This window comes from Eumetopias jubatus, unplaced genomic scaffold (genome assembly GCF_037043125.1).
Source record: "Eumetopias jubatus isolate StellerSeaLion01/CBP00866 unplaced genomic scaffold, mEumJub1_p1.0 scaffold_1, whole genome shotgun sequence".
Taxonomy (NCBI): domain Eukaryota; kingdom Metazoa; phylum Chordata; class Mammalia; order Carnivora; family Otariidae; genus Eumetopias; species Eumetopias jubatus.
This window is the reverse complement of record NW_028274807.1, coordinates 135,549,747-135,565,211: the sequence shown is the minus strand read 5'-3', so window position 1 is coordinate 135,565,211 and position 15,465 is coordinate 135,549,747. Positions and strand designations below refer to the sequence as shown.

The 15,465-nt window shown below is 35.7% G+C and overlaps 1 protein-coding gene across 1 annotated transcript in view; it reads left to right on the top strand.

The window, feature by feature from the left end:
- The window catches only part of ZNF385D (zinc finger protein 385D), an 859,807-nt gene that overhangs the window by 414,881 nt on the left and 429,461 nt on the right, over positions 1-15,465 (top strand). The gene's annotated exons all lie outside the window — the stretch shown is intronic.

The following is a 15,465-nucleotide window of genomic DNA, read 5'->3' as shown; positions in this document are numbered from 1 at the left end:
GAAGCAGGCAGCTTCTAAATCCATTTTAATTCCCACTTTCCACATTCCTCCAAACTTTGGGGACTAAAACCAATAGTAAATTTGATGATGAAAATTCTATTTTAAACCAGAACTTAGGGCTGGGAGGTGAGGGTAGAAATTAAGAGCTAAATCAAGTCAGGTAGGGCCTTCTCATCTTTCTTAATCCCTAATAAAACAACAGATGCCTCCTTTCAAACTGGTTAGGTGACCATTAGTGGAAAATTTGTATCTCCTTTTGGACTCCCCCCCCCCATTTCTTTCCTCTTATTAAAAAAGAAAAAAAGTTACCTTAAAGAAGAAAATACAAGAAAGTTGTTTATGTGTAGGCTTTGGAATCATGCAGAACTGGCTTTAAGAATTATATGACCTTGAACATATCCTCTTAATTTTATCATCTACAAATGGGAATAGATAACAGGATTATATTGAGAATTAAATGGGATAACACAGGCAATTTGCTTAGCACAGCACTTGCTACTCAATAAATGTTAGTCATTAATGCTACGATGTTTATTATCACCATCCAAGGGCAACACCAGAATTACAGTAGAAAGAGCACAGACTTTGATGCCAGGCAGGACTAGTGTGGTCCCTTCATCTCCCTCAACTTCAGTGTCTTCATCTGTGAAATGGAGATAATACTGATTTCCTGAAAGGGCTATTATGTGCACTAAATTCAACAATGTCCGTAAAAAAAAACCAGGAATGGAGAGTTTAGTAATCACCGGCCTTTATCCCCATCCAAGGTCAAGGTCAGTCAGATCTTTTACCAGGCCTACCTCGTGAACAAATAATTTGTGAATTATTTTTCTCTTTATGTGTGTATATGTGTACATAAATATGTCAACTACAGTGATGCCACCCTAATACCACTATTTTTATTTTTTCAATTTACCTTATTGGCTTAATCTCATATTATGGTTCTTCTTGTGTGACTTGTCAGTTCTTACTCTTTTCCCATCGGTTGTCTTGTTATCTTTCCTTCATACTATGTAAGCACTTATAAAGTATAAATATCGCCCACTTCCCTGCTATACTTAAATGAATATTTTTCTAAAATCTCTTCCTTTTTGTAGTATGTTAATAAGTAAAGGTATAGTGTCCTCCTGATCATCAACATCATCATGACGAAGTGGCCATAATGTTGTTCTCTTGTTTCAGAGCTGGTTATTATTCTTGCCCAGATCTAGTAAAATTCTACTTTATTACCTCTTTGATTTTTCCATAATTTGATATCTCTTTCTTATTTGACTCTATCATCCTTCTAGAGCAAAATTTGCTAAATAGTGTCCACTGTGGCTCTGGTTGTTTTCCCCTGATCACCCTCATGCAATGTTTTCCTTTTTTTCTTTTATCTTTGTCAAAGCGTAAGAAGCACGTCTTGGTTATTTTAATTGGCATGTCTTTGTTGGTTAAGTTAAACATTTTATCATTTTCTCATTAATAATTTGTATTTCTTGTTCTGTAAATAGCCTCTTCAGGATCTTATCGCAGTTTTTCAAATGCTGTTTCTCACGAAAATGTTGAGATTACTATGTGCCTTACTAGTTGTCCAACCATTTACCTTAAACTGCATCACCTCACATAGAGGCTAGCTGTTTTTGGTCTTCTACTTAGAAGGAATTCAACTGATCTGTTTGGTTGCTAACATGGTTCAAATTTTCTATATCTTAAACAACTTTTTTGATTTTCTGTTATGTGATACGAATACCATGAGGGGCAGGGAGTGCAATTTCAATGGGACATTTGGTCACAGAGGAGTCAAACCTCACCAAATATAAAGCCATGTACCTTTCATATATTGCTGATTTTACCAGTGAGAAAGTAGAAGCCCACAGAGGTTACATTAATTGTCTAAGGTCACAATCTGATCAATGCTTATTCATAATCTCCTGGGGTATGGTTGACTACACTGGTTCTCAAACATGGGGTGTTCGCATTAGCATCTCCTGAAAACTTGTTAGAAATGCACATTTTTGAGCCCTCATTCCCAGGAACACTGAATCACAACATCTGGGAATGGGGTCCAGCAATCTTTAATTATCCCTCCAGATATGTCTCTGATGTTTTCTATTTTTCCTTTATATCCCCCTCTGATATTCTCTAAAGTTTGAGAACCATTGATCTTATAGTCTTTTCCCCTTTGGGTTCTTGCTAAGAGAAACTTAATTTTGTTCACTTATCAAAAGGCATTCTAACCACAGAAGGTGAGTGAAATCCTAGAACAGGCTTTCTCAACCTTGGCGCTATTGATATTTTGTGCCAGATGATGTTTTGTTGAGGGGGCGGGGTTCCACTCCTTTTTTCTGTCCTTTATTTTAGGATGCATAACAGCAGTGTTGCCCTCTACTTACTAGATTCTAGTAACACCCCCCCAAGTTGTGACAATCGGAAATGTCTCCAGGCAGTGCCTAATATCCCCTGGGGAGCAGAACCCCCCTTCTCCTAATGGGAATGACTGCCCCGGGGGATGACTCATATTTGCTCTAATCTGAGCATCATCACCCTATTCCTGATTGTCTGTGATGGAATTCAAGGCATATGACCTAGTTCTGGATGATGAGACCTGAGGGGAAGTCTTTTGAGAGGTCCTCAGAAACATTTTTCTGCCCAGTAAAATTGGAGATGGCCAGGAGAAAACCTTCTTCTTTCTTCCTTATCTTTGAACCTTATCTTTTGTGTATGCGCTGCTTGGAGCTGTGGCAGCACTTGCACCATTAGGGGAATACCTATAAGATCAGAGCAAACTTGTCATAATTGACCTACTACATCAGCTGGTTCAGGAAACAACCACCATCAGGCCTACTGTTATTTGAGAAAATAATCTATTGTTTTTGTAATCTTTAGTTGGTTTGTGTTACTTGAAGTTAAAACATCCTGCCTGATATATGCACTATGACTGGAGATACTGCACTTATAAATTCTGGTAAACGGGGAGTTAATATATATCTTAGTCCTTTTCAAACTCAACTGCAGCAAATTACAAATATAAATAATATGAAAATACTGAAGTATACAGAAAAAATAAACTGAAAGTAGTTTATGCATGAACAACATTTTCTTATGTGTTTATGTATGAAGTTTGTCTTCCAATAACAATGAAAATGAAACTCTCCAGAAATCACATTCAGATGTCTATATTAGGAAAATTCCATTACAATGAGCTGCTTTAGTGTAGAGTACTGCCATTATGCTAGATCTCAGGGGGGTTTTGTTAGTGAATATATGCCCAGGTGTCTTTGCTGTTCAGTGATAATGAAAGTTTTTTGTGATATTGAACATCACTGAAATGTAATTTTATCTCTTTAGTGTGCATTGTTCCTTTTTTTGTTTTAAAATAATTGGCCTCAAAAGTAGTACTTAAATGCTAGAAGAATGGAAAGTTGTACATTTTGATTTACATACTTCATAGTCTAACATTTGAATGAGCAAAAATACAACTTCAGAGCTTATGACTTATCCAGTCATCTCTGTTTATAAAAAGAACCTTTTGGAGGGTAAAAAATGAGGAATAAGTTTTGGTCGCTATAAAGATAGAAGATAGATATAGCTTATTTAAAACTAACAGTAACAACAAAACCAACAGATAAATCAATATTGGGCATGGATTAGGATGTAGATTGCTCCTTTCCTGCATAACAGTGATAACATTTGATTCTCAGACCTAGTTAAATCAACATGATGGTCACATGAATGCATCTCAGTGAGGTTGTGCAGACATAACTCCGCATTCGTGTCTTCTCTTGCTTAGCCACAATCCCACCTTAATATTCTGAAATCTAAGAAATAAGCGATAAAGTTAGCCATAGCCAGCACACCCTACAGAAAAGAGAAGAGTAAGGGGAAAGGAGGTAGGAGAATGGGGAGTTAGCTAGCGTATGTAAATAAATATGTGACAGTCAGGAGGGAAGAAAATAGCTGCTCCTGTCTTGATTTCTGCAGCAAATCATGAGGCTACAAGTACACAAAAAGATCACATTGGATCTCCTGGGTTCAATATATATACTTCTTTCTTAAATGTTGTAAAGCACTCTATTTTCACTTGCTAGTCAAGATCAATCACCCAGGCAATGTATTAATTCCCTTTGCCTATTTTCAATGGCACGAGCAGTGTGAAATAGCCACGTGGCAGTCTCAAGAGAGCTACTGATCTAAGCATTCTTCTTTAGGTATTTAAAAACCTCTAAAGCAGGAAAGCCCAAAGTGGCAAGTCTATTGAAGCCACTACCTAATCAGCCAAAGTCTGCCTTCAGTAGGCTCTGCATTTCATATGTCCTTGGATGATAACTGCAGTAACTGTTTTATTACTACTTTTCATAGATTTACCAGTGTTCCATGCTCACTGCCTATAAACATAGTCATCAGAAAACTAATCCCAATGTCTTGTTTCCTTAAGGAGCTGCTGCCTTCAACGACTTCTACTAGCAGTTTATGTACTGGCCAGAATTCTTAATCGCAGATAACAATCTCACCTCTATCTAGTTTAAGTTTTTTAAGAACACATTGGAGAGAAAGAGAAACAGCCTCTAACTAGCAGTTTATGTACTGGCCAGAATTCTTAATCGCAGATAACAATCTCACCTCTATCTAGTTTAAGTGTTTTAAGAACACATTGGAGAGAAAGAGAAACAGTCAAGAACATTTTCCTATATCATATCAATAAAATGCCAATCTTCCTCAAACAGGAGCTGCTGCCCCTATCATAATCATATATTATTGTATCGGAAAACTACTACACAATTGCCAGCTTTAAAACCACATATTCATGGGATGCCTGGGTGGCTCAGTCAGTTTGGCATCTGACTTAAGCTTAGGTCCTGATCTCTGGGTCCTGGGATGGAGCCCTGTGTTCTGCTGCCCCCTCAGCAGAGAGTCTGCTTCTTCCTCTCCCTCTGACCCTCTCCCCACTTATGCACTTGCTCTCTCTCTCTCTAATAAATAAATAAAATCTTCAAAAAAATTAAAAAAATAAAACCACATGACCTCTACCACAATCAGGGAGCTCCTAAACAGAATGTTGTTTTCGTAGTCATTTCAGGAAAATGATGCCTGTTCATAAAATACACCAGGGGGGAAAAAAGGATACCCCAAGCCTTTCCTCATTCCCTTCAAAATCAGTTTCCCATGGGTATATTTATAGAACCCAACTCACCTGTGTGTGTCTTAGTATCAGAGGAGACTAGGAAAAGTAGACTTTTTTTTCAATCTACTTTGGGAATTGGTATCTACACTGTAGGAAACTATCAAATTGTGGAGTTTGGGGACGGATATGAATGACATATATCTGAAGCATCAGTGTTTCCCAAAGGTCAGCTGTTGCCCACTCAAACTGAACATGTTAGTGGAGTAAACTGTTCAGGGACTGGAATCTCAGACTTCCCAAGCTTCTCTTTTCCTAGTTTCCATTAACATTCTTTCCAATAGACACATAGTGTCACAAAATTTCTTTTATTGACATAGCAGCAGAGATATTTCAGTAATGTTACTGATTCCCAGTGTTAAAGATGAGCCAAATTAACTTTTAATATTGTTCATACAACTATTCCATTCATTAAATATAATTATCATTGATGACATTTAATAAATTTCTAATGACATTATTTTAAATTTTAAAAATTTATAAATTAGGTACTAGTTTGAATTTAATGTAAACCTGACTTCTAACAGCATCATAGACACATTTTCCCTTCTCTGCCCTGAACCTAAGATCTTAACATCTCTTGACTGTATTTACTTATTTCTATTTTGCAATCTCTGACATTCACTTCCTTCATATCACTTATTTTTTCCCTAAGAATTACCCAACTGAATCCCCTGAACTTGGTTTCAATCCCTGCTCCAATCTGCACTGTACACCACCGTAATTTTCTCATGTGGAAATCTATCCATGTAACTACCTTTAAAAAATATTTTAGTAGCTCATCCATATCAAGAAGGTATCTTCCAGATAGGAAGGTAGGAATCTTGTGTCCTCCATATTTTGATTCCTATCTTCCTGAACACCCTTAGCACTTTCTGGTTACCCAGGTGAACTCTAATCAGTCAAAACAGAAACACTTATTTTTCTGTATATGCTCAACTATTTTATGACTCTAAGCCTTTGAACATGCTGTTTTCTCTGCTTGGAATGTCTCTTCTTCTGAACCACATATTCTTATTTTATGATCCCTTGAGAAGTCTTCCCTGGTCTACCTGCCTAGGATTATTCACTTACTCTATGGGGTCTCTACTCCACTTTGTGTATGCCGACATTACTGTGCTCACCTCACTGTGTTTTTGATGGGTGATGCTTGTCATTGTTTGTAAAGTCCTCTCTTCAAACTGAGCTTCTAGAAGAAGCTGCCTCCTATCTTGAATCTCCAGAGGTTGGCATGGTGCCTGGCACATATTTTAAGTTCTACCATTTCTCATTAAATGAATAAACAGATGAATGTTTTATGGCTACATGCTCACCTGATACTTATTTTCTCTTGTAAGATTTAAACTCAGAGATTTTTAAACCATGGCTGATCGTTGTTTAAAAAAGCTTACTAGTATTAAGTAGCCATTTTAAGAGATTTGTGGATGCTAGATTAGCCACTGGAGGGAGCCCATATACCATGAATTTAGAGAATCATTACCACTCACAAACTACGTTAATTAAAGATAATTATACAGTAGATCTTTAAAATAAGGTGAGTTTTGCCATTCTAAAGTAATAAGCAAAACACTCTGTCAGCTGGAAAGAAATCAGATAAAAGTCTAAGTTTGTTTTGATCTGAAAGACAAGTTATGTCGTAGAAGATAAGGAAGAGAACAAATAGGAAAGAAATAGGAAATCCAAAAATCAGGAGTGTTTTTAGCTTGAAACATTGGTTTAACATTTTTTTTCTTTGCATTTGTGACAATATAATCTTTAAACTTGCTTTTTAAGAAGCATATTTTCCAACCAGTAATATTAGATGAATAGACCGATTGTAACATACTAGTCTTAAGACAGTATTACTGGATATTTGGAATGGTTTTTTATTAACTCAGTGGCCTGAATTTCTTTCATTTTAATTAATTATTATAGAGATAAAGATGTTGGCTTTCTTGTAATATTGTTGAAAGTGAAATAAATCAGAAATTTTCTAGGTTGAGGCAATTTTAAAATGTCGTTTGAGATACATGATTATGCAAGTACGAAAATTTGAGAGGTTTTAAGGAATGTGAAGCACATTTCTTTGCCTAAAGACACACATACAAAGATTCTATCATTGGATCTTTCAGAATTTGCTAAGTCTGGGCAAAAGTTTTGAATGTATTAAAAAGTTGCTTTTGCGAAGCATCTAAGGCAGTGATTATCTGATTGATCTAAAGCCCATACAATTAAAATAATTTTCCTTTTGGATGATAAATAAAAACAAAAACAAATTCCATCTCCAGTGATGGTATTGAAAGTCTGCACGGAGTAGAAACTGATGATTGCCTAACTCAGGTACTAGAATGCGTAACAGTGGCTTTGATAAAGTGTGAAATGTCTCTTTAGTAATTCTCTAAGCTCTGAGGCAGCTAGACAAGGGAATTCTAACAACAAGGAGATTCTAATTGGCTCTCAATTTCAAATTTCTCTATGAAGCAACTTTCAACCTTTGGACCAATGCTGTCTCTTGGCACAGTTAACATTTCAGAGTTCTGGAGATAACTAATTTGAGTGAGTTCAGTGGAAAAACATTCGATGAGCTAAATTATTTGAGGGCACATTAAAACATTTAACAAGTTTTATATTTCATATAAATGCTAAGTTATTTATGGTCGAGCCTTTTAAAATGTTATTCATGGAGATCATGACTCATTTTTGCATATCTCTTGTGCTAGCTCCCAGACCCCAGTGCAGCACAGTAAAACAGGTTGATGACTTGGGCATTGATTAAGAGTCAGTTGGCTGACTGCAATGTGCAAGACACTTTTTCTGTTTGTCAGTATTTTTTACCTGTATTTTAAATTTTGGGTCAGGTCTTCCTCACTTCTGTATGTCACTCACATTGGGAATCTGGCATGTTTGTGACAAAAGCAGATGTGGATGAGATCTGATGTCAGTCCAGTTTGTCCCATCTCATGTTCAAAGTGGTTCTAATCTACTGATATTCTTCCAGTTCTCCACCTGGAACAATCATCACAATTTTAGAGGAGAAACATGAGATTGTGAGAGGTTACCTACTCTGTGTCACAGCCAGCATTTGGGCTAGGCCTGTTTGCCTCTAAAATCCATTCTTTACTCCTGTGTTTTTCAAGCTTTCCTGGTTGGAATCCATTCTAAACTTTTTACATTTGACCAAATGCAGATGCACACAATAAAACATTTTCAAAAAATATTTATCTTCACAACCTGTCATTTATATTGATATTTTACATTCTTTTCTATTCTATTTCACTTTTTAAGACATAAAACAATAAACCAATTTTGCAATTCACTAATTGGTCACAACCTGTGATTAGAAAAACAGTAATCTTCACTTCACTTCTGGACTTTATTTTGCTGTGGGAATAAATAGTTTCTGGAAATTAACTTCAGAGGGTCTTGGACCAGTTGAGGTAAAAGGAGTAGGAAAGTTGATGGAGTCATTGTCTTTTAAATTAAATTAAATTAAATTAAAATTAAATTAAAAATCCATTAGAGACCAATGTTTAGGTACTTTGAATATAAATAAGACTTGTTGTGGAAGGAAACCAATAAATCTTAATCTTGATATTTTTTCAAGTGTATTTTGAGAAAAGTCATGCTTACATTAATAAGAGTTTTATCAAATTAAATCAGTAAGGATAATAACTATTTTAAATAGAGAGAAAACACAAACAAGTATATTTGGAAAAGTACTGTGAAAGATAAGAGTGCATTTTCAGAATGATTTTTCCAGATTGTGACATCCTTAGAGATTTTTTGAGGAATTTATTTGAGCAAACCTAAGGCAGTCATTTACTATTGTTTTTCCCTTGAGGTTTCTGTGCAGAACCAGCATATACCTGATGTATAGGTAGGTAGTTCAGGCTGTTCAAGGCTGTAAACTACAGGATCTGAAAAAATTAGGCATTTCTCACTCTCTAAAAGTTTAAATTCATCCATTTTATTTATTAAAATTAAGTTTTATTTGAGGTATTTTAAGTTCTCTGCTTTTTGTAACATTCTCACTCAGAATACCTCCTACCCCATGAAGCAGTATTGGAACTTAATTTTCAAAGTAATTTCAGTTGCCCTTGAAATTAATAGATATCATAGAAGCTACAGCTGAATTAAAATTATTATTTTACATGCACACACAGAGACCAATATCTTTGTTGCTGTTGATAATATTCTTTTGATTTAATATTTTGTGATCAGCTTGGATCTCTATTTCAAAAGACTATTAAGCAAACAGAGTAGAACTTTTCTAAATCTCATCAATGATAGATAATCCCTCTATGGATTACTGAATTTGGTGAATTAGTATGGATTTAAAAAAATAGAAACTTACCATGTCTTCAGAATTTTAGTTATATACCATATAGTAATAATGATAATAGAATACAAATTGTGTCTCAGATAATTAAGAAATTTCAAGGCCTCTCAACCTGATTTCAAACTGATTCAGCCCCTTGGGTAGAACATTAGCTGGATATTTTCTGCTGCTATGAAGTCATAGCATTCATTTCATCAATGAACAGTTACTGTTTTCTGAGCGCTAGACTCTTTGTTTTTTGTTTTGTTTTGTTTTTTAAGAGAGAAGGAGAGAGTGTTGGGAGGGGTGGGGTGGGAGAAAAGGGAGAGAGAATCTTAAACTGGTTCCACACCCAGGGCAGAGCCTGATGCAGGGCTCAATCTCACCACCCTGAGATCATGACCTGAGCCGAAATCAAGAGTCTGACACTTCACTGACTGAGCCACCCAGGCACCCTTAGACACCTTTAAAACATTAGAAACACACATGTGAAACTGACAAAACCTATGCTTACACTATTTATCTTCTAGTTAGGAAGAAACATAATAAACAACCACATTATAATAGTGTCTGATCATCATGATAAAGACTTTGAAAAAACTTACAGAGTAAGGAGTTGGAAAGTGGAAAGTGGAAAGTGGTGGGGAGTTATTTTACTTGGCATGGTTTGGGGGGACCCCTCTGAGCAAGAGAGATTTGGACAAGTCCTACCTTTTCTCGGAAGCTGCACTTCAAGATATCAAAATAAATTTCTTTTCCTCCCCCAACTATATCTCTAGTTCACTGTCTTTTGTGCCTTCTGTGCAGGAAAGTTAGAATACCATGCATTTTAATGCTGGTAAATGGCTTGCCTTTAGACATTCCTAACCACAGAAATTTCTATTTAATATTCATTGTTGCCTAAGAACAATATTGGAGAACTTTCTCTAGAAACTGCCTAAAATGAATTAAGAGAACACTGATGTTTGGTCAACTTTTTATTTTATCTGCCTATTGGCCACATTGATGCCTAATTTTTATTCTTTTAAGGTAATTAAATTTTTATTAGGGAAATAACTTTTTTGTTTGACTTATAAGTATACCTTGATGTTTCATTATTTTTGGTTGCATATTTAATAGGAGATTGTAATAAATGCCATCTAAATCATGTGTTTTTCCTATCCACCTTGAAGAATAGAGCCAACATGACAAATTGTCAAAGTAAGTGGAGATATTTATTAATAATTGTAGGAGAATGAGAGAATCTACATCAAGTCATTCAATTTTGTGAATTCGTTACTCATGGAGGACTTCCTGATACAACTATGCAGACAGACCCTAAGGTGACACCCCAACTATTCCGAACTACTGGTGTTCTCATCTTTGCTTAAGCCCTTCCACTGGAGTGTGAGTAGGATCTGTGACTTGCTCTTAACCATAGCATGTGACTGAGGGAATGAGATGGCACTCCTGTGAATATGTTATGTTAAAAAAGACTATCTTAGCAAAATAGAGCTAGAGATTCTCCTTATGAACTTAATGAAGTAAGTGGCCATGCTGGAGAAGCCCATGTGCCAAGGAACTCTGAGTAGTCTCTAGAAACTCAGGGTGGTCTCTAGGAACTGTGGGTGGTCTTCAGGAACTCAGGATAGTTTGCAGGAACTCTGCATGGTCTCTAGAAACTCTAGGTGGTCCCAGGTAATTTGGATCATCTCTAGAAATTTTGAGTGGTCTCCTGGAACTATGGGATACCAGTAGGATCTGACTTAACCAACAACTGATAATAATAAGCCAGGGCCCCAAGTAATACAGCTGTGAGAAAATGAATTCTGCTAACAACCTGATTGAGCTTAGAAGTGCATTCTTCCCCAGTTGAGCCTCCAATGAGAATGCAACCTAGCCAACATCTTGATTGCAGCCTTGTGAGAACCTGAGTGCAAGACCCAGCTAAGCATGACTGAGTTTTAAACCGTGGAAACTTTGAGATAATAAACATGTGTTCTTTTAAGCAGCTAAGATTTAGTAAGGTTTTACACAGCACCAAAACAACTAATAGAAACATACTCAACTCCTACACATCCTCTTATCCCAAGCAACCACCAAACCTACAAAGGTGAAAAATGAGATAATGATGATGATGATAATAATCTTAACACTGAAAACAGAACAGTAACAATAATAAAAATCTACTACTGAGTACCTACTGTTTGCCAAGCAGTGTATTAGATATTTTCCTCTATCATTTTATTTATTTTTCATAAAAACCCTACAAAGAAAGTATTATTTTAACCATTTTACAAACAATGGAAGATAACTTTCTAGAAAGTTTATAAACTTGCTGCACAATGAATGTCAGAGACAAAATTCAAAGCTATATCTATCCAATTCCAAGTAGGTCTGCTGCTCTTCCATTCCACTTCAAAAATGTACTTTGTCTTCTCACTGTCAAACGCTTTAGTGCTTCTGAGGACAAAACAAAAACAAAAGCCAAACCTGGAAACAAAGGCACACAGTCAATGTGGTTTGAGGCCACAGCAAGTTCATGGTTTCTCTTCTCTTACATCCTCTCAATATTGAGTCAATCTTCACTTTGCTGTGACCTTTCCCATCACTCCTCCCATTAGAAACTGTCATGTTCCTCCTCTTGAGGGCTTGGGCCAACCCATTTCACTATCCCTCTAATTCTTTAACCATATAGCAAGCTATATTTTCTTTTATCCATCTGTGCCCCTACAACTTTTCTTATGATTCACCTGAGCCTGCCATCATTCGTTTTTTCCTACTACTTACTAGTCTTGAGGAGGTTTGTTTTCCCTGAGTTTTGAGGCTGATCTATTAACTTTACTTTTTATTCATTTTTTAAAATTTTCATTCCAGTATAGTTAACGTACAAGGTTGTATTAGTTTCAGGTGTACAAAATAGTGATTCACCAATTCCATACATAACCCAGTGCTCATCACGAGTGTACTCTTTAATCCTCATCATATATTTAACCCATCTTCTCACCCAAATCCCCTCCAGTAACCATCAATTCTCTATACTTAAGAGTCTGTTTCTTAGTTTGTCTGTCTTTTCTTTTTTCCCTTTGCTCATTTGTTTTGTTTCTTAAATTCCACATATGAGTGAAATCATATGGTATTTGTCTTTCTCTGACTTATTTCACTTAGCATTATACTCTTTAGTTCCACCCAGGTTGTTGCAAGTGGCAAAATTTCTTTCTTTTCAATGACTGAATAATATTCCATTGTGCCATTTTGTGTGTGTGTGTGTGTGTGCACGCACACGCGCGCCACTTCTTCTTTATTCATCCTTCTATCAGTGAATACTTTGGCTACTTCCATAATTTGGCTATTGTACAGAATGCTAGGTGTACATGTATCCTTTTGAATTGGTGTTTTTGTATTTTGGGAGCAAACAGTGCAATTACTGGAACATAGGGTAGTTCTGTTTTTAAATTTGTGAGGAAACTGCATACTCTTGTCTACAGTGGCTGCACCAGTTTGCATTCCCACCAATAGGGCCAGAGAGTTCCTTTTTCTCCACATCCTCACCAGCACTTGTGGTTTCTTGTGCTTTTGATTTTAGTCATTCTGACAGGTGTGAGGTGGCATCTCATTGCAGTTTTGATTTGCATTTCCCTGATGATCAGTGATGTTGAGTATCTTTTCATGTGTCTGTTGGCCATCTGTACGTCTTCTTTGGAGAAATGTCTGTTCATGTCTTCTGCCAATTTTTAAATTTGATTATTTGTTTTTTGGGTGTTGAGTTATATAAATTCTTTATATATTCTGGATACTAGCCCTTTATTTGATATGTCATTTGCAAATATCTTCTCCCATTCAGTAGGTTGCCTTTTAGTTTTATTGACTGTTTCCTTCGCTGTGCAGAAGCGTTTTATTTTGATGAAGTCCCAATGGTTTATTTTTGCTTTTGTTTCTCTTGCCTCCAGAGACATATCTAGAAGTTGCTATGGCCAATGTCAAAGAGCTTACTGCCTGTGTTGTCCTTTAGGATTTTTATGGTTTCAGATCTCACATTTAGGTTTTTAATTACTTTTGAGTTTATTATTGTGTATGATACAAAAAACTGGTCCAGTTTCATTCTTTTGCATGCAGCTATCCAGTTTTCCCAACACCATTTGTTGCAGAGACTGTCTTTTTCCCATTGGATATTCTTTCCTGCTTTGTTGAAGATTAATTGACCATATAGTAATGGATTCATTTCTGGGTTTTCTATTCTGTTCCATTGATCTATGTGTCTATTTTTGTATAGTACCAAACTATTTGATTACTACAACTTTGTAATATAACTTGAAGTCTGGAATTGTGATACTTCCAGTTTTGTTTTTCTTTTTCAAGGTTGCTTTGGCTGTTTGGGGTATTTAGTGATTCCATGCAAATTTTAGGATCATTTCTTCTAGTTCTGTGAAAAATGCTGTTGGTATTTTGATAGGAATTGCATTAAAGGTATAGATTGCTTCGGGTAGTATAAACATGTTAATTATATTTGTTCTTCAATTCCATGAGCATGGAATGTCTTTCTATTTCTTGTATTGTTCAATGTTTTTCATCAACATTTTATAGTTTTCGGAGTACAGGTCTTTCAACTCTTTGATTAGGTTTATTTCTAGTCATTTTATTATTTTTGGTGCAATTGTAAATGGGATTGTTTCTTAATTTCTCTTTCTGCTGCTTCATTATTAGTATATAGAAATGAAACAGATTTCTGTACATTGATTTTGTATCCTGTGGCTTCTGAATTAATTTATCAGTTCTAGTAGTTTTTTGGTGGAGTTTTTCAGATTTTTCTATATAGAGTGTCATATCATCTGCAAATAGTGAAATTTTTACTTCTTCCTTACCAATTTGGATGCCTTTTATTTCTTTTTGTTGTCTAATTGCTGTGGCTAGGACTTCCAGTACTATGTTGAATTAAAGTGGTGAGAGGGGACATCCTTGTCTGATTCCTGTCCTTAGGGAAGAAAGTGCTCTTAGTTTTTTTCCCACTGAGTATGCTGTTAGCTCTTCCTTTTCTATTTTTTGGGAACAGTTTGAGAAGTATAGGTGTTATCTCTTTAAATGTTTGGTAGAATTCACCTCTGAAGCTGTCTGGTCTTTGACCTTTGTTTGTTGGGAGTTTTTTGATTACTGATTCAATTTCATTGCTGATAATTTCTCTGTTCAAATTTTCTATTTCTTCTTGCTTCTTGCTTCAGTTTAGTAGGTTATATGTTTCTAGGAATTTATCCATTTCTTCTAGGTTTTTCATTATATGTTGGCATATAATTTTTCAAAATATTCTCTTACAATTGTTTGTGTTTCCATGGTGTTGGTATGTCTCCTCTTTCATTTGTGATTTTGTTTATTTGAGTTCTCTCTCTCTCTTTTATGTGTCTGGCTAGAGATTTATGTTATTTAACCTCCATATATTTGTGGTCTTTCCAGATTTTTTCTTGTGGTTGATTTCTAGTTTCAAAGTGTTGTGGTCAGAAAAGTTGCATGGTATGACTTTGATCTTTTTTAATTTGTTGAGATTGTTTTGTGGCCTAATATGTGATCTCTTCTGGAGAGTGTTCCATCTGCACTTGAAAAGAATGTGTATTTTGCTGTTTTAGGATGGGATATTCTGAATATATCTGTTAAATCTATCTGGTCCTGTGTGTCATTCAAAGCCACTCTTTCCTTGTTAATTTTCTGTTTGGATGATCTGTCCATTGATGTAAGTGGGGTGTTAAAGTCCCCTACTATTATTGTATTACTATTGATTAGTTCCTTTGTTTGTTTTTACCTGTTTTATGTATTTAGGTCCTCCCCCATGTTGGGTGCATAAATATTTACAAATGTTGTGTCATAGTCTTGTTGGATTGTCCCTTTCATTATTACATAGTGTACTTCTTTGTCTTGTTACAGTCTTTGTTTTAAAGTCTATTTTGTTCAATATGAACATTGTTATCCCAGCTTTCTTTTGACATCCATTTGCATGATAAATGTTTTTCCATCCCCTCACTTTCAATCTGCAGGTGTCTTT